Source organism: Petaurus breviceps, unplaced genomic scaffold, assembly GCF_028583685.1.
Source record: "Petaurus breviceps papuanus isolate PSGF00001 unplaced genomic scaffold, PetGlider_PUasm1.0 612, whole genome shotgun sequence".
NCBI lineage: Eukaryota > Metazoa > Chordata > Mammalia > Diprotodontia > Petauridae > Petaurus > Petaurus breviceps.
In genome coordinates, this window is record NW_027186404.1 from 74,230 (window position 1) to 93,543 (window position 19,314).

At 38.7% G+C, this 19,314-nt stretch overlaps 1 protein-coding gene across 12 annotated transcripts in view; it reads right to left on the reverse strand.

The window, feature by feature from the left end:
* The window catches only part of LOC138173616 (uncharacterized), an 81,488-nt gene that overhangs the window by 48,962 nt on the left and 13,212 nt on the right, over positions 1–19,314 (reverse strand). For 9 of the 12 annotated variants that reach the window (XR_011171466.1, XM_069103659.1, XM_069103658.1 and 6 more), the window contains one exon: positions 6,062–6,172. The gene's annotated coding sequence lies outside the window, so the exon portion shown is untranslated. Of the gene's footprint in view, positions 1–1,996; positions 3,207–5,021; positions 5,594–6,061; positions 6,173–19,314 lie in introns of those variants that run through there. The other 3 variants (XR_011171463.1, XR_011171464.1, XR_011171465.1) reach the window with 2 other exon arrangements.

Sequence of the window (19,314 nt, forward strand, 5' to 3'; positions counted from 1 at the left end):
GGATAAATTGATTGCAATGAAAAGAACAGTAAGCAATGGGGGAGGGGTTGAACAGTGAAAGGGTTGATTTGGATTCCTGGCTTCATGAGGGTCACAAGCCAGAGTGAGGACAGAAGGAGAGAGAAAAAAGAAAAGTGTCAGTAATTCAATGTATAGTTATCCCTTAAGCATGGTGGGGATTAGGGGCATGGTGCCCTCATGATCTGGAAAATCCATGTGAAATTTTTCTGCCCTCCATTAGTAACAAAGAAGTCTGAATTTTTTCTTTTTTTATGGTACCTTTTCTTTTTACAATATCTTATAATATTTGTGTTGATATTATACAATATCCTACATATATTTTATGCATTTCTGAATTTCTAAACTTTTTCTGCATCATCTGCTGGCCTTTGCATGTTTTCTGTGGCTTCCATAAAGTTCCCCCAAAAATTCTAATTTAATTTCTTATGCCAACCCACGATATATCGAAACTGCAGTGGGGAAAAGTCACAATGTGGAAGGGATAACTATGTGTTTTGTCTCATTAGTTCAACCAATCAACACCTGATAATCTCTGAACATCATTTTAGCTCCCATGTTTCAATGTCTGTATCAATAACCTGCCACCATGGATGTGAGAGCTATGGCAGACCACTGTGGGAAGGATGAGAAGAGGACACACATCTTTATCCACCCTTCCTCATTTTGTCAGGATCTCAAGAAGAATCCCCTCTCTCTCTTTCCAAGAGTTCTTGGTTCCAAGTTGGAGCATCACTGTTTCCCTAAAGCTTGATTAACCCAAACCAATACCCCCAGTTCTGTGTGACCAAACTAACACCCTCTCCTTTCCTGACCAACCTGGAAGCAAGGAGCTAGAGACATGGCCTGCAGCAGGGACAGAACATTGCAGTTGGGCTTTAAAGGATGGGAAGGAATTCAACAAGTAGAGGGTGACAGGGAAGGCCTTCCCAGCCTGGGGAATAGTGTGAGTAAAGTTTTGAAGATCAAATCTGATGGGCAGAGAGGAAGAGGCCATGAATAGAGGGCCATGAATATCAGAAGAGGCATCAGCCCTCATTAGTATTCCAGATTGAGTCGATTTTAGATAAGTGGGCAAAGCAGTAGGGCAGGTACTATTGGACAGGCTGAGTAAAAAGTATATTCTGAGCAATAAAAAAGGCTAGGCCTCCAAGGTTAGTGTTAAAGGGAGTAATGCAGCTAGAAAGAGCTCAGCTGAGATCAATTAACTCTGACTGGACTTGGGAGGGCCCAGCTCTTGTGGCCAGTTAGCACAATATCATTATCAGGAACCTCTTAAAACCTTAAAGATATAGGTGGCCCAGGCCCTAAAAATTCCAGAACCTACCAAAAAAAAAAAAAAAAACCTTGTACATCATAAGCACTTAATAAATGTTTGTTGCTGTCACCATTGAATAAAGATAAGTTTGGTGCTTTTTTTAGTCATAAAAGCCAGTTATGAACTGATATTCATTCCCATATGGGGGCTGATTCATCCTTCATATTGCTGATAAAATAGTCCTCTTCTTGTACAGATCTTGCCAGGGCACTGGCTAAGCACAAAATTATTCAGTGGCTCCTTACTGCCTACCAAAGACAATTTCTATTCCTGGCACTCAGTGCCCTTCACAATGTGATTCCAAGCTACTTCTCTCACCTTCACCTTATCTCATTTTGTTCCTTTCCTTGCACTTTCTTATAGTAGTTCCCAAAGTAAGGTCCACAGACCCCACTGCCCTTAATCCCTGACACCCTTTCATAGGGTCCCCAACTTCAAAACTATTTTCACAATGATCCTAACACCTTATTCACTTATTGTGTGAGGCTGGATTTTCTTCATATACTCAACCAAAATAACATTGAATACAGAAGCAAATATGAGAATCCAGAGGTCTTCTTATTAAGCCAGACAGTAAAGAGATTTGCTAAAATATGTAAAACAATGCCATTCTTTTCATTTGATCTTTTGTTTTGAAAAATGTAGCTTTTTTCATAAAAATGTTATTTATGTTAACATGTAATGAGTTTATTATTGTTATTTTACAATGAATTGATAAACATTTTAATGCATGATTTTTAATTCCAAATACAGTTAATATTGATAGATATGTGTGTGTATGGGGGGGGGGTGCAGGTAATGTGGTTTCTCAGAGACTATCTGCTAAAGTATGTGAAGCCTTAGGTTTCAGTTAGGTGACCTTGGAGGGAAAAACGAAACTCTGGAAATCCCCTTGTGACCCCACCTGCCAAATAAGGGAATGTTAACAGAACAGCCAATCAATTGAAAAGATTACGTGAGGAAGGGGAGGGTTGTGGTTTTCTCCAGGTTTTTGGCTATATAACCCAGCTTTGGCTTCTGTACAGTGACCTCCCCTCCCTGGATTTATTTTCCAGTGACTGGACCACCCACTTCTCGAGAGATTCTAATAAAACTTTCTACCTTCACTTTGAGAGGTCTCCGAGTAGTCAATTTGTGTTAGGGTCTCTTGTACCCCACACAGATATAAACAAAACGTAAGAAACAAAAGTTCTTTGGGAAGTCCTCCAAAATTTTTTAGGAGTGTAAAGGAGACCTGAGACAAAAAGTTTCAGAAACATTAGGCTATTCTAAACTGGACTGCTTTCTGTCCATTAAATGTACTTCCTAACTCCATGAATTATCTAGGCCTGGAATGCCATTCTTCCTCTTAGAATGTCAAATTATTTTCCTTCCTTTAAGGGACAAACTGATCTTAAACCAATCTCTTCTGTAATGATGACTCCCTCCCTCCCCACCATATAGTACTTCTGCTTGGTATCTCTCTCATGCACTTATCAAGTTAAATCAAGTCAACAAAACTTTATTAAGCATTTACTATGTGCCAGTCACTGTGAAGTGTCTGAGGTCAGATTTCAACTCAGGTCCTCCTGACTCCAGGGACAGTGCTCTATTCACTGCGTTGAAGGAGGAGGAGGAAAAAGATGAAAGTGCTGGCCCAGGGGTATAGTGAAGAAAGTACTGAGAGTCAAGACTGCATCCTGGAGAAGTATGGAGAAGTCACTGGCCTGGACGTTCTCTCAGGAGATTCCAGGAAGAAGTAGCCAATCAGAGGGAGAGACTTCAGGGGTGGGGGATACTTCCAGTGTGAGAAATAAAGGGATAGAGTGAGCTTTCAGGGTGATGAAGTATCTATGGGATCATAGAGAAAGTCCAGAGTCAGGAGTACAGCCTGGAGAGAAATGTAATATTAGTTACTAATGTTATATTTTAGTTAATATTAACTAAATTAACATTATACAATATTAATATTATGCAGAAGAGCTATCCTACTCTAGAATGTAAACTTTCTGTTTGGAAGGACTATGTCTTATCTAAACTTTGCATTTTCCTCGATGATTAACATAATGCTATACACACAGTAGGTATTTAATAGATGTGTGTTGAATGAATTGACTAAATAAGACCATCTCCAATTACCTCAGGTAATAAGATCCTATTTGAAGACCTGGGAAAGGGAACACAAGTAAACAGTGAAAAATTCTATATTTTAAATATCTCAACTTGATAGTAGTGACCCCCACTTTAAGAGCAGGTATAATTCCCTCTATGCATTCTTCATAGAGCATATAGATTGTTCCTGACTAGCTAGGGTGAGAGGCTCAGTATTGATCTATACCCAGTAGTAGAAGACGAAGTCAAAACTCACATCCTGTTTGTGGGACATAGAGGAGGGCTAATAGAATTCCATCTAAATTATAAATCTGGGAGATTTGTGAATCATGTAAAGAACAAGAAACTTCTGGCCCAAGGGTCAAATTCCACCCTAGACAATGCCATCTGACTATTTATACTTCTATTCTTGTTATAATGTACTAAAGTTCAAAGTTTCAGAAACTTGTGGCAAAGTCCACAATATGGACATAGTACTCCATGGGGGGAAGGGGGAGAATATAATTTGATATTCCAGCTGAAAATCTTAACCTTTTTTGTCATCCTGGTAAATTTTATGAACCCCTTCTCAAAATAATGTTTTTCAGATGCGTAGTATAAAATACATAGGACTACAATGAAAACCAGTTATATTGAAGTACAATTATCAAAATATCTTTTAGGTTGCTAGGTGGCACCAGCCCTGGAGTCAGGAGAACCGGAGTTCAAATCTGGCCTCAGACACTTAACACACACACACACACACACACACAAGAAGACAAGCTGTGTGACTTTGGGCAAGTCACTTAACCCCAACTGCCCTACCTGCCCCCCTCCAAAAAGCAAATATATATGTATTTTAAAACAAGTTCACAGACCTCAGGTTAAGAACCCCTATAAAAAGAAAAAGGGAACAGGAAAAAAAGCAAAGACTTCTATCATTCAGTCATTAAATTTTGGAAAAGATGACCCAATATGGGCATCCTCTGCTCCCTTTCGCCAAATTGTAGACTATGGACTGTGCACTATTCATAGCGACCACTATCAGGGTTATTAACTGAGTAAGTATTGTAGCACTTAAGGATCAGGTGTGGAAAGCAGTGTTGAAACCAATATTAACAAAGTTCAACACTAACTCATTGTTGGTAGAGTTTGTGAACAGATTCAACCATTCTGGAGAACAATTTGAAACTATACCCAAAAGGCTATAAAACTGTACATACTTAACACTACTAGGATATATCCAAAAGAGATCAAAGGAAAAGGAAAAGGACCCATCTGTACAAAAAGATTTGTAGCAGTTCTGTAGGGGCAAAGAATTGGAAATTGAGGGGGTGTTCATCAACTGGCAAATGCATGAAGAAGTTGTGGTATATGAATATAATAGAATACTATTGGTCTATAAGAAATGATGAGCAGGATGATTTCAAAAACCTGAGAAGACTTATATGAATTGATGCAAAGTGAAGTAAGCAGATATAGGAGAACATTGTACACAATAACAATGATATTGTATAATTGTATCATATAATTGTATGTTTAACGGATATATTGTTTACCTTTTCAATGGATGAGGGAGGGACTATAAGGGACAGAGAGAATTTGAAACACGACATTTTTTTCCACTTAACAGTATTTTATTTTTTCCAATTACATTTAAAGATAGTTTTCAACATTCACTTTTATAAGATTTTGAGTTCCAAATTTTTTCTCCCTCTCTCCTTCCTTCCCCTCTTCCCTCCCCAAGATAGCAAGCAATCTGATATAGGTTATACATGTAAAATACATTAAACATATTTCCACATTAGTCATGTAAAAGAAGAATCAGAACAAAAGGGGAAAACCATGAGAAAGGAAAAAAAAAAGTATGCTTTGATCTGCATTCAGATTCCATAGTTCTTTCGCTTCATGTGGATAGCATTTTCCATCATGGAAATTTGGAAATTGTCTTATATCATCTTATTTCTGAGAGGAACTAAGTGTGTCATCAAAGATCATCATACATTGTTGCTGTTACTGAGTACAATGTTCTCCTGGTTCTGCTCACTTCACTTTGCATCAGTTCATATAAGTCTTTAAAGGTTTTCCTGAAATCCTACTGCTCATCATTTTTTATAGCACAATAGTATTCCATTACAACTTGTTCAGCGGTTCTGCAGTTGATGGGCATCTCCTCAATTTTCAGTTCTTTGCCACCACAAAAAGATATTTATGTAAATATTTATAAATTTAATATAGTGTACACTTAATATTTGTATTAAATATTATAAATATTAATGTACTTTATATTTATATTAAATAGTATAAATATCTATTTAATATTTTTATGTTTATAAATTTATATATAAATATTTATATTCATATAAATATTTTTGTACATGGGGGTACTTTTCTGCTTTTTGTGATCTCTTCGGGATATAGTCCTAATGGTATTGCTGGATCAAAGGGTACACATAGTTTCATTCAAAAAATTTTTAATGAATATTAAAAATAAATAAATGGAAATTTTTTTTAAAAGGTCCAAATGAGGTATTGAGATGAAAAGTTTAGGTCAACATTCAGAAATTCAATACTAACATGCACACGAGAGGGTCAATATTAGCACAGGATTCTCTTAAACTAATGCACTGTATACACGGGCATAGCCAACTCTACCTTGCAGTCTTTTCTATATTCCCATCAGCTGGTTGGCTCCCATTGTTGCTGCTGGCCTCATTGCTCTCCATGGCAACAGTCATCTCTAAGAGGAAGTAGAACAGGCATTGGCTAGACAAAAAAAAATAATAATAATAAATTGAAAGGCAGAATTAAAACAATCATCCACCAGAAACCTAGAGATTATTTTTGTCTGTTTAATATTTAACTTCTTTAATTTAGAAATGTAAGACAGATATATGTGTCTTTGCTGTCTAAATATCTGAAAGTGCAGCTTGAGGGTGGCATGGATAGATTGGGTCTGGGATCTGACCTACCTTTGAACAGAGTAGGGGAAGAAACATGCCTTGCTGGTGTGGGGGTGGGGGTGGGGGTGAGGGGGTGGCAAGCAGGATCCAGAATCTTCAAAGCTGAGTGATTTCTTCTCCAGTCTCTAAAAAGACTATGTCTACCTGCCCCACCCCCACTTCAAATATCTCTAGTCTAGGGGAAAGAATCTGGGTTCAGGATGAAAGCCGCTCTTAAAAAGGGAGGGTAGCCCTTGCTTAAGCTAACTAGCTTCACTAACAACAGTGGTTACACAAAAGACCATCCTGGACACTTTGTAAACCTCTTTATATCCAAGAAAGCAGCAAATAGAAATCAGAAAAGTTCTACAGATTAAAATATACAAAAAAGTCAAAGAGTAAACAAGTTTTAAATACATTTTCAGCTCAAACCAAGAGAGAAAGAATGATCTTACTGAGGCACCTCCTCTCAGCATTTTTAGATCTGTTGGCTCTGCAAGTCAAGGGGCCAGCCCCCTGCAAGTCTGCAGCTCTAGGGATCCAGTATTTATTAGAAAGCTTGCTCTTGGCCTCCCTTCACTCATCTCTCTCAAGGTCTCTCTTGAGATCAAACAAGATAACATTTGTAACGTGTTTAGCACAATGCCGAGCACATAATAGTCACTTAATACTTATTCCTTTCTCTACCTTCTCTTGAAGTGTGTCCAAAAAAATCTCTTACATAAGTATGTAGTTACTACACCCACCACTCTCTTAGCCAGTCAGGGGTCACATCTCCCAGAACATGCAACACAGGAATGTCCCTTAGGAGAAACTGCCCACCTCAACTGGATGGGAGTTGGTTGCAGAATGACTTATAGCTGCCATAATTGATTATGCTATAGATATTTCTCATTATGCCTTCTTTTGTAATAAAGACAAGCAAAAATGATCAACAGTTTTGACAGAATTTGAAACATTCCATACCCAACTCTATACCTTGAGGGAAGAAGTGTGCTTCATTGTATGTTCTTTAGGATGGGGATTAGTTGTTGTAATTAATAAGTCTGAGTGTACTTCAGGATTATTTTAATTTACATTGTTGTGGTCATGGTACATATTGTTCTGCTTATTCTGTTTACTGAAGTTTTCATTAGCTCCTCCTCATCCTTTCTTGTTTCTATGAATTCCTTTTGTTTGTTATTTTTAAGGAACAATGATATTCCATTATATTTATACACCAAAATTTGTTCAACCTTTCCTCAAACAATAGATAACAACTTTATTTTTTCTTTTTTTCTACTACAAAAAGAACTTTCATACTTTTTTTTTCTGTGACCTCCTATGTCCAGTAGTAGGATCATTCCTAATGGTCTACTTACTAATAGAGATAGGGACATTGTCATATCTCTTCTTTGGGGGCCAAGCTTGGTCTTTATAATTTCATATCATTCAGATTTTATTGTTTTGTTATTGTTATTGTTTTCACTTACTTGGTTGAGGCCATTATGTATGTAGTTTTCCTGGCTGTGTTTCCTATACTTTGCATCAGTTAATTTAGGTCTTCCCATGTTTCTTTATATTCTTTTGTAACCCAGGCTAGACTGGGCATGCTCAGATCACTTAACACGGAGGCATCTGCCTCCTCTACCACAGAGGTGGAGTGGCATCCTTTGTTTGTCTGCCTGGATATAAAATCTGGCAAGATTAAACCATTCACTCTCTTTTCTAGGACATAGTTCACCCACAGCATATACACCTTGACCTGAATCTGTGAAAAGAGAAAGATTTCCTTCTGCTCTTTCTTTTACCCTACCTCTGAAAAATGCTCCTGGAGGGTGGTGTTTGTTTCTCTACTAGAAAGGGTGCCTGGGACTTGAGGCCATAGTGGGTTTTGGTCTTGGAACTGGGACCGTGCTCCATAGGAACTAAGCTTTGAACATAATCTTCTTCCCATCCCCCAAGACTGATGTGGTATAAGAGGAGAGGGGGATTAAGCCCCATATGTTGGGGGAGTAAGTTTGTGTATTTGGGATTATACCTTTTAAATTAAATATTTCTGTGTAAAAGCTAATCAGACTGTTAGCAGCAAATGGAACTGGTATACAAAGAGACTTCTCCTTCAAATGAGGGAACATTATCAGTGGAGGCTAGAACCATTTACAGAGAGGCTAAATAGCCCCCAAATCTTCTTTAAGGGTACCAGAGAACCCTGGGGGAGTAGCAAAATGTAAGATACCTGAACTTCAGGTGGTAGGGGGAAGGATGGTCTGTGTTTATTTTATAATCTTCATTTCTTCTCTAACATTTGGAAACTGCTGCTGGTCCACTGGACCGACTCCCTTTTCTCTAAGGATCCCTTCTGCTCTGAACCCACAGACAATCCAGACCAGATTCAATCTTGGTGGGGCCTAGTCTCTGAAGAGAAGGGAACTAAGTTGCATTTCTGCACTTTCTGGCTCATTACATTTCCACTTCAGCACCCTAGGGAAAGTTAATTAAAGCTTAGGTTTGGGTTCATATCTGGGTCTCCCCGGAGAAGGGAATAAAAAGGTTACTCAATGAAAAATATGAATTAGATATGGGACAGTTTATTTCCTGCATGCAAAAGAAATACTAAAAGGCACACAGGAGTCGTAGTTCACATCAACCAAATGACTTAAAACAGAATTCGGTAACTTAATTTCTAATTACTGTTATAATCTCTTAGGAGGCTGATACTTGATCTTTATCAAAATATAAAGCAAATTTAGGAGCAATAGAGCAGGCAATCCACATTTCACATTAGCTCTACACTATCCAAATAACTCCCAATACAGTACAGATATTCTGGTTAAGCAGACCAGGTTTAGGCCAATCTTCTTTTTTTTCAATTTTTCAAATGCTTCATTAACTTCTGATTTAAATCATTCATTTCAGCCAGATTTTGAGTTACACATTTTCTCCCCGTTTTTCCCTACCCACCACCCCAAAACAGCAGTCCCACAGGATATCCCCTCCTCCAATTTGCTCTCTCCCGTATCTTCTCTCATACCCCCTTTGACTTTTCCAGTAGGGTATGGTGGATCTCTATGCCCCAGTGCCTGTATATCTTATTTCCCAATTACATGTAAAATAGTATTATTAATAGTATATATATATATGTATATATTTAAACATTTGATATTAAAACTTTGAATTCCAGATTCATTCCCCTCCTCCCTTGTCACCCACTTACTGAAAAGATAAAGCAGTTCAGTATAGGTTGTACATGTGTGGCTTATTCAAAACATTAACATAGTGGATATATTGTAAAATACTGACTATATTTCCCTCCCTCCTATCCCACATCCCACTAGTTCTATTCTCTACTTTCAACCCATCTCTTTTCAAAAGTGGGTGCTTCCAACTTCCCTCCCCCCAACCTGCCCTCCATTCCATCATCCCCCCCTCTCATCCCCTTCCCCCCTACTCTCCTGTAGGGTGAGATACCCTATTTAGTGTGTATTTCATTCCCTCCCTTAGCCAAATTCAATGAGAATAGTTTGACCCATTCCTTTTTGCCTTCCTATTCTTCCCCTCCATTGTAACCATTTTCCCTTGCCTCTTCTATATGAGATAGTTTACCCCATTCTGTCTCTCCCCATCTCCTCTCATTATATTCCTCTTTCACCTCTTAATTTCACCTTTTAAGTATCATCCCTTCCTATTAAATTGGTTCTGTGTCCTCTATCTATGTCTACCTGTAAACATATATAAATACATTCACATATGTATTCATACGCCCACATATCCTCCAGTATAGACATATATACATATATATAAACACGCACACACACACACACACACACACACACATATATATATATTCCCTTCAACTATTTTCATACTGAGAAAAGTTTCATCAGTTACAATTATCGTTTTTCCAAGTAGGAATGTTAATAGTTCAAATTTGATAAGTTCCTTATGGTTTCTTTTCCCTGTTTCCCTTCTCATGCTTCTCTTGCTTCTTGTATCTGAATGTCAAATTTCCTATTCAACTCTGATTTTTTCATCAAGAATGCTTGAAAGTCCTGTATTCCACTGAATGACCATATTTTCTCCTGAACTATAATACTCAGTTTTATTGGGTAGGTGATTCTTGGTTTTAATCCCAGCTCCTTTGCCCTCTGGAATATCATATTCCAAGCCCTTCTTTGGAACCTGGCAGTAATATTCCTAGGAGTTTTCTTTTTCAGGAGGTGATCAGTGGATTCTTTCAAGCTCTATTTTTCCCTCTGGTTCTAAAACATCAGGGCTGTTTTCCTTGAGAATTTCTTGAAGAATGATTTCTACATTCTTTCTTTGATCATGGCTTTCAGGTAGTCCAATAATTTTTAAATTATCTCTCCTGGATCTATTTTCCAGGTCAGTGGTTTTTCCAATGAGTTATTTCACATTGCCTTCTATTCTTTCATTTGTTTGGATCTGTGTGGCTGTGCCAGGTGTCTCAGTGGCTTCTCACCCTGGGGGCAAAAGCTGACGCACTCCCACTTACTGGGTCCCAAAGTCTAGACTGCACTGACCTCTCACTTTCTCCTTAGCATCTGGCACCTGGTCAGGCCCACAATCTGGCTAAAGCTTTGGCGTGGGGCTGGGCTCGGCTCCCAGAGCACTGTGCTGGACGATTCCTCCTGGCCTGCCAGGCTGTCCTCAGCGGGAGGTTAGCTTATCTGTGTCATTTTGTGGGTTCTGTAGCTCCAAAGTTTGTTTAGAGTCCCCTTTTACATGAATTGGGGGAGATGGAAACCGGGAGCCACTGGGAGGATCTGCTTCTACTCTGTCATCTTGACTCCACCAGGCCAATCTTCTTCTTGGTGTTTCAGTATTCTTTGAAGAGGAGACAGTGGGGATTCCTCTGATTTCTACCATTTAGCTTCAAACAAAAGGACCCAGGATCTTCAGACCTCTCAGACTCACAGGGCTGTGTCCAAACCTGGACACATCTATCTAGAGACAGATACTCATTCTCATAAAAGTAATATAGAACGAATGCAAAAGAAAGCATTTATAACCCCGGCTCAAGATTGCTTAGGCAAAACATCTGCTTTGTCTTCCATTTTCTTATGACTCTATGGTAGCTGGGATAGGCAATAAGGCAAACCATTCTTTCTTCATAGGAAATAGCTCAAAATGTCACATCTAAAGCGTAAGTCTGACCATGTTACCCCACCATTCAGTTAATTTTAGTGGTCCCTAATTACCTCAAAGATAAAATATAAAACCTCATATGTGATGTTCAAAGTCCCTCACAAGTTGCCCCCCACCATCTTTCTAATCTTCTTACACCCACCCCCATGTGCTCTCTGACATTGAACTCTTTGCTCTTCCTTGAACAAGCTACCTCCCCACTCCCCAGTTAATTTATACTGGCTGTCCTCCGTGCCTGGAACTCTCTCCTTTCTCATCTGTCTCCTGGTTTCCCTGGCCTTCTTCAAATCCCAGCTAAAATCACACCTTCTTCAAGAAAATTTTCCCAATCTCTCTTAATTTTAGTATCTGCCCTCTGCTGATTATCTCCAATTTATCCTGGATATGCCTAGTTTGTATATAGTTATTTACATGTTGTGTGACCCACTAGACTGTGAGCTCTTTGAGAAAAGGGACCATCTTTTACCTTCCTTTGCAGGCACAATGCTTCACACAGTTCTCAGCACATAGTATGCACTTCATAAATGTTAATTGATTGTTGACTGACTGGAGTAATTTCTTTTTTTTTTTCAACATTTTCATTTGAAGTTTTGAGTTCCAAATTCTATCTCCCCCTGCCTCACTGACAGGGTGAATAATCAGATATAGGTTATACATATGCTATTATGTAAAACATTTCCATTTTAGTCATTTTGTATAAGAAGACTCAAGTAAAAAAAATGAAAGAGTGAAAAGTAACACGCTTCAGTCTATATTCAAACAACACCAGTTCTTTCTCTGCAGGTGAATAATATGCTTAATCACTATCTTTTCAAATATTCAACAGCTTGTCCTGATTAGTGACACATATCAAAGGTCCAAGCAAGACAATGCTAAGTCTTACAGTGTGGTCAGCTAGTAGTAGTCAGGGAATCTCTGCATATATCCCATACAATCTTCATTAACTTATTTTTGTAGTTGTTGTCGAGTCATTTTTTCAGTCATATCCAACTCTTTGTGACCCCATTTGGGGTTTTCTTGGCAAAGATACTGGAGTGGTTTTCCATTTCCTTCTCCAGCTCATTTTACAGATGAGGAAACTGAGGCAAACAGGGCTAAATGACTTATCCAAGGCCACACAGCTGCTAAAGTGTCTGAGGTTGGATTTGAACACTCGAAAATGAGTCTTCCTGACTCCAGGTCTGGCACTCTATACCCTGCACCAACAATACAGTAATTTTCTACTATATTCATGCATTGGAGTTTATTTAACCATCCCCCAGCTGATGGATATATACCTTATTTCTAGCTTTTTTCATGGGGTGGGGGGGGGGAAATGCTGCTATAAATAGTTTTGTGTTTATACATGATTCCCTTATTTTAAAGATAAAGAGAATAAAAGCCTAGAGTGGTTGTGTCCTCCTGATATCACACTGGTAGCAAGTAGCAGAATTAATTTTTAAAGCAAGGAATTCTGACTCCAAATCATAAGATCCAAAGCCAAGACTATTATAACACATTAACTCTAAAAGGACTATAACACACAGGCTCTGAAAGTCAGAAGACAGAAAGATAACCCAAGTGAACAGAAAAAAAAAACTAGGGGTATATCAGATGCAAACCAGAACCTAAGTGGTTCAAAATATCAGTCAAGGAATCCAGAGCTAATGATGAGTCTTCAAATACCTCAAATGAAAGAACCAGTCATAAGATCAGTGGGTCCATCTGATGCTCTCTGGGACCAAAAAAAAAGAGCGCCAGAGAGAGGGGGTGGGGTTTTGTGGGGGGGGGAGGTGGAGGCATGCTTCAGTGAAGTTAGGACCTTTCTGGTGGGAGAGGCCTGGGTGGAGCAGAGCTGCAGGGATGAGGGTAGAATAGATATTGTCTTTTTCTTTCCCTCATTTATGAAATAATACAATATTTTAGGCTCTGCATCAAAGAGAGGAATGATTTGTCTGCAGGCCTTATGCTTCCTTCTAACCACAAACATGTGGAACTGTGACTGCTCATACAGAACAAACCTATAAAACTGGGCAGAGAACCAGTCTTTGAATATTTACTTGTACTTTTTTTTGTTCTCTATTTAGCAACCATTAATACACAGAGTCAAAGAAAAAAAACAATAACAAAATATGAACATTACATAAAAACAAACTCTGAGAATATGTGAGTTTAGCTCCATGAGAATTTCCTCCATGTGTATAAATCACAGTCTGTCTATAACTTAATAAATAATCTTATAAATCTGCTGGGGTAGCTAAGGTGGCACAGTGAGTAGAGTGCCAGTCCTGGAGTCAGGAGGACCTGAGTTTAAATCTAACCTCAGACACTTACTAGCTGTGTGACCCTGGGCAAGTCATTGAACACTGTTTACCTCAGTTTCCTCATCTGCAAAATGAGTTGGAGCAGGAAATGGCAAACCACTCTAGTGTCTTTTCCAAGAAAACCCCAAATGGGGTCATGAAGAGTCAGATATGACTGAATAACAACTGATCTGACTGAAAGAGATTTAGAGGAAGCCCCAGAGAGGTTTCATAGTCAGTTAGAAAGAATCAAGAATTTAGATCAAGATCTTTCCAACTCTGGGTCCAGGACTATATTCACTGTGTCACAAAGAGCTTGAGGAGCTAGACTGTCTTTCACCTCTTTTTATATCCCCAGCACTTGGTAGTGTCTGGCAAATAGTCAGTGTTTAATAAATGTTTATTGGTTGACTGGAATAAGAGGCAAGGAAAAGGCACTAAGAAAAGGAGGAACTAAGGTAATAGGAAAAGACAGAGACAGGTCACTGGAACTAGTGTACAAAGCAAATGTTTATTCATAAGAAACAAGCTGGGATCTGGTTATTGCAGCCATGTTAGTGAGTCAAAGCAGGATGAATACAAAAACTGATCTGATGTAGAGTCAGTCACTGATCCACTGTCCTAGGGCTCCTTAAATTCCCTTTGGTTGGAGACAGAGTTATTCCAGATTCTGGGGTGTGGCTGATTGCACAAGAGGGAGGCAACCCCAGCTTCAGAGGTTCCTTGGATCCATGCAGCTTGTTATTACAGAAAGAGACTCCACATCCAGTGCTCCTTACCCAAATAACATTTATATATCACTTTAAGATTTGTACTAAACAGAGCACTTAACAGCATTCAACAGAGACTTAATCCTCAGGAGAACCTCACTTTACAGGTAAAATAACCAAGCGACTTACTGATTCAGGTTCACCTGACTAGTATCAGGAATAGGGTTTGAATTCAGGTCTTTCCAACCCCAAGTCCAGTACAAGGTCCACTTTATCACCTACCTGTATTTCCCGCACTATTTCAGTCATAGGTTGTAGAATAAGGGTCTAGCTATTGGGGAACTGGTTTTCCAAGGCTTAAGTAAGACTGGAGGCAAGAACCAGCATCATCAGTAAGCTAGGGATGTCTAATTCCCCTAAAGAAAGGAGTCTGGTGTAAAACTGAGCCCACCAGTGGAGGTCAACTGCGTCTAGGTTTCAGTGTGAAAGGGATATGGGGTCAGCTAATAGACTCGGTAATTACATTCTCCTCTGGTTCAGTTTGGTGCAGTCCAAGCCTTTGATTTCACTGGTGTACGGAACTTTGGAGAAGGAAAACCCTACCAGTGGAAAGCCACACCTGTTCTGTATCTCTGCCCCCCCACCCCCCAAGATTAGATTATTTCATCTACTTTGTATATATCTTGTGGGTACCAAATTTACAAGTTGTTTCCTCTATTAGAATGCAAGCATCTATAGGGTAGGCTTTATTTTTTTTAACCTTTCTTTGTATTCCCAGCACTCAACAGAGACTAGCACATAGTGAGCATTTAAATAAAGGCATAATATTTAACACCTTGCTGACTGACTGACCAACTTTGCTGACTTGATTAATAAATATTTACAGATTGCTAACTGACTGAGAGTTTCCTGAGGCATTGAGAACTTTAAGTGATTTACCCAGAACCATACAGTTAGAACGGGAATGGAAGGCATGCTGAAGCCACCTCTGCCCTATGCTTGTTAAATTTTCAAAGTGAACATTTACATCTTGGAAATCAGCAAAGGCCACAAATCATAGATTAACTTGTTGTTTTGTTGCTTATATAGACAAGAAAGTGATGGAGAAAATGCTAATAATGCAGATTAAACTTAAAATTTTGTCTTTTTTTCCCTCTAAGAACTGGTTGTAAAGCATCTACAGGCACGTTCTTGACTTGAACCCAGGTATTCCTGACTCTGAGGCTCCCTTTCTGTCTATTACATATAACTTCTGCCCACATCTATTAGCTAACCAGCCCTAATATGTAACTGAAGTAGACTTTTTATTACTTGTGGTATTTTGACACTTTGCCCTATTTATGGTTTCATCTATGGAGATACTTTCCTTACATTGATGAAGCTCACAGCCCTTCTGTGGTCCAGTTTTGTCCATTGCATGAGTTACCTTGATTAAAAAAAAAACTCTTTTGATATCCAAATTTTTGATGAACATCTCTGGATTTAGCTAGGCTGGTCATTGGTCAAGATACATGTAATTTGTTGCTCTATTCATTCTCAGAGTTTTTCAATTTGGTAGACCCTACCAGAGCTTATGCTCCACTGGCATGGCTTTTGACAATCCAAGGCCACCTCCATGATGAGTTATTAAATAAAAAATCTAGTCCATTTGATTTGTTACATATGACAAAATTTTATTTTTCTATTTCTCTTTTAACTTATCCTAAATTGCTGATAATTCCTGTGTGACCTTTTATATTTTTCTATGAATCATTCAGTAGACTTTGTGCCTTGCTTTACCTAATATCTCAGCTCCTGAAAATTGCATATAAATCAAACTTTTGTAAATAGGAAGGTAGCTTGTCATAGTTGGTAGAGTTCTAGCCTTGGAGTCAAGATATATTTGAGTCCAAATCCACTCTCTGACATTTACTAGCTGTATGACTCTGGGTGGAGCATTTATGTTCCCTACCTCAGTTTCCTCATCTGTCAAATACAGAGGCAATGGGAGTTTGCTCATGCTCACCTAATATGGTCTCATTCACATGAAGAACCAGGGGAACTGCTTCAGGGAAACTGGAGGTCAGTCCATCATGGCATCTTATGAGTTTCAAGGGACTTTAGAAGTCATCTAATTTCTTGACCAGTATAGAAATGTTATATATTTGTTGTTAAGTGGTTTTTCAGTAGTGTCAAACTCTTCATGACCCCATTTGGGTTTTTTTTTGGACAGAAATTCTGGAGGGGTTTGCCATTTCCTTCTCTAGCTCATTTTGCTAGATGAGGAAACTGAGACAAACAGGGTAAAGTGACTTGCCCAGGGTCACACAGTTAGTAAATACTGAGTCCAAATTTGAACTCATGAAGATGAGTCTTCCTAACTCCAAGTCTAGCACGCTATCCACTGTGTCACCTAGTTGCCCCAGCTGGAGTACTAGAGGACATTCCAGATTGAACTACTCTGTGAGTTTGGGAGAAGTCTTTTTTCCATTAGCAAAATTGTTAGTGCCTTTAAAATGTCCTGACTCTACTACCTGGGCTTTTGCTGCGTTTTCTTCTGAGGGAGGAAGTAAATCCTTTACTTACAACTGGTAAGATCATGAAGTAAGTGGGGAGGACCTTATGGTCTTTTTCTGTACAAACAGACATACACACAATTTTGTAAACCTTAGAGGGCTATATAAATGTTGTATATAGGTCTAAGTTTCTACCTTCATCATGATTAATGTAATCACAGATAATCCAAACAGTTGGATTGAATCCATCAATCAGAGGTAGGAACTAGGTGCAAACAAGACCTTAATTATTTTGGGAGAGTGGAGCACTTGGGTCTTTGGATGAAAGCAAATGATACTTACATAGGAAATATCTTGTGATCGGTTGAAGAGAATTAGTCATGCCCTGTGAAACTACAGATAAAACAGGAAGCTAATTTGGATTCTCACATTCCAAAAGCAAGTCAGTCAAGTAAGGGGTCAAATCCATTTGTGAAGAACTCCTGAGACAGAAATATTATTGGGGGGTGGGAGGATTAAGGATCAAATTTCTCTTCTTTCTCTTCCTTTCCCATTGACCTTGTGAACCTCTAGAGGTCAAAAACTCTAAATTTCCCATTGACATTGGTATTAGTGTCTGCATTAGGATGTGAGAGACACACTGAGGACAAATAGACCTATTGAGGAAAGGTAGCTTCAGAAATCTACAGAAATCTGCTTGGAACTCAGCAGAAAGCTTTATACTAAAGGGGACATTACAGAGAACTCCACAGAGGAAGAAAAAGGAGTTTATCCTTTGGTTATATTTTTTTAAGTCTGTACCATCTCCCCAAGCGCCTTTTGTTTGAAAGGCAAAAGTTTGTCCTTAGTTTGATGTTTCTCTTCTTAGTTAATACTCTGCTAAAAGCTAAGTCTGATTGATAACAGGAAGTATATCAAATGGGGATACTCACCGTCATTAGTGGAAACGCTAGACACCTTACCCCCTCAGTATTACCCCAGACACTTGAGTAAAAGTAACAACTGCTTTCTGGAGACCTGAACCACCAATGTAAGTGGAAGTTGAGTAAGTAGCCCTAGAAAGGGTGCTACACTGAGCTATAATTATTATTTGAATAGTTTCTGTAGAGTTAACCAATGGAGAATCCTATTTAATTCATTTAAATAAATATTCATTAAGCACCCAATTAAGTGTAAGGTATTGTGCTAGGTGTTGGGAATACAAAAACAAAAAATAGTCCCTGCCCTCAAGTGGCTTATATTTTAGTGGGGACTGCAATATTGAACAGGTAAATAAATACAAGATAATTAGAGGAGAGAGTACTAGCAACTAGCATATCACTGAAATAAAGAATGGGAAATATCAAAGTCTACTAAAATGTATTGTTATAATAGGAATTATTGTAACTCAGACCATAATTCAGTCTCCGGGTTTACACACGTGGTCCTCAAATTTGGGGACATCTAACAAATAATTCCTTTTGTTCCTGGGTGGCCACGGTTTCTACTGGGATCATCAAAACATGGCTGTGTCTGGATATAGTACTAATGAAGGGCAAGGTTGTGGACTGATCATTAATCTTGTATCTCTTTGATTTTGCTTCTCCTCTGTTCCAGGTATTCAGTATAGTTACCACCTCCTCTTCCTTCTAGGATACTTAGACCAAGAACTTCTTTGTTGGGTGGTACTCCTTCTAGGAATTCCTTCCCAGCTTTGACTCTGACTTCCCCATAGTTTCTGTTAAGTGAAGATTGTTATTACAAAACAAACTTTTGAGTTGGAGGGTTTTTTGTGTTGTTTTGGTTTGGTTTGAGGTTTCCTCTTAGCAGGGCATGTTCATATTTCCTTGTAAGGAATAAACAAGTGGATTGGTGTATTAGAAAGATATCAGATAACTTGACTTAAAATTCTGGCTTTGAAAGTTGCTAGCTAATGTGACTATAAGCAAATCACTTCACAATTCTGAGATTGTTTCTTCATCTGTAAAATGGGTATAATTACCAGGTGGCACAGGCCACCAAGAAAGACTGAAATGTCAGTTATCCTCCTAAGACCGGGACCCTGTCTGCACATGCCTGAGGAACTCACTCTCTACCTCCATTCACATGGACATAGATTTCTTAGCACTCACCTTCCTGGATATATATGGCTTTCTTTTCATATCACACATGTTCCTTCCAAAGAAAAGGGGGGAAAATAGATGTGCACCTTGGCTTGCTGACTCACCTTCTGTGGCAATACTGTCTTACATTTATTTATTTATTTAGGAGTTTATTCCCAACATTATTGCCTCTCTCTCTCTCTCTCTCTCTCTCTCTCTCTCTCTCTCTCTCTCTCTCTCTCTCTCTCTC